The sequence below is a fragment of the Bactrocera dorsalis genome, chromosome 2, assembly GCF_023373825.1.
Source record: "Bactrocera dorsalis isolate Fly_Bdor chromosome 2, ASM2337382v1, whole genome shotgun sequence".
NCBI lineage: Eukaryota > Metazoa > Arthropoda > Insecta > Diptera > Tephritidae > Bactrocera > Bactrocera dorsalis.
The window spans coordinates 69488846-69489754 of NC_064304.1; positions in this window are offsets into that span (position 1 = coordinate 69488846).

Below are 909 nucleotides of genomic sequence, written 5' to 3' on the forward strand. Positions count from 1 at the left end.
ACTACGGACCATATGGGTCGTAAGTGTCATGTTACATAGTTATGACAGATAAAGAATATGTTCATGTAATATGAACTGGTGGTATTAACTCCCCCACCTCTAAATTGAAGCGTCCCGATTCAAAGAGATATAGTACGTGAGGCTATAGAATATTTTATCAATTTAAACAGAACCATTTTAACATCTTAATTTATATGTACAATTTATTTAAATTTGACTCTTAGATACATTTTATATTATCTTTGACTTGTAATTATTTTTTGATTGAAGTCTTTTTAAATGTGACAATATTTAGACAAAAGTTTCTTTTTCTTGCATATTAATTTAAGATTTGATATTATCTTTATGAATTATTATGTTTCTGTTTTGTATTTTAATTGTATTTCCTAAATCTTCTAATACTACTTGTTTTTTGTATTTGGGGTTTAATTTGTTTCTTTCCCCATAAATTTTTTCATATATAATATCTCCTTTTTGATAACTTTTTTGAAGCCTTTTCTTATTATGATGCTCTAGCATTTTCTCTTGTGCATTTTGCAACACATTTTTCATATTTTTTACCATTATTTTTTTCTTTTATTTTGCCGGTATGAACTTCGGCTGGCGTTGTAGAACATTTTCGTTCCACAATATTTTTTCATAATTATTCTGTTTACTCTGCTGGTATAAATCTTCAGCTGGCGTTTTAGGACCTTTTTGTCCCAAAAAAAATTTGTTTTTACTTTTTTAATAAAATATTGCCGGTAAAATCTTCGGCAGGCGCTTCAGGAGTCTCTGCTCCCAAAGAATTACATTTTTCTTTCCTTTAACTTTATTTTTCGTTTTTTTTTATATATTTGTGAGTTTCATGAAACAGGATATATAGTAATACTCACAAAAATATAGTTAAATTTCTTTTGTATAAATCTA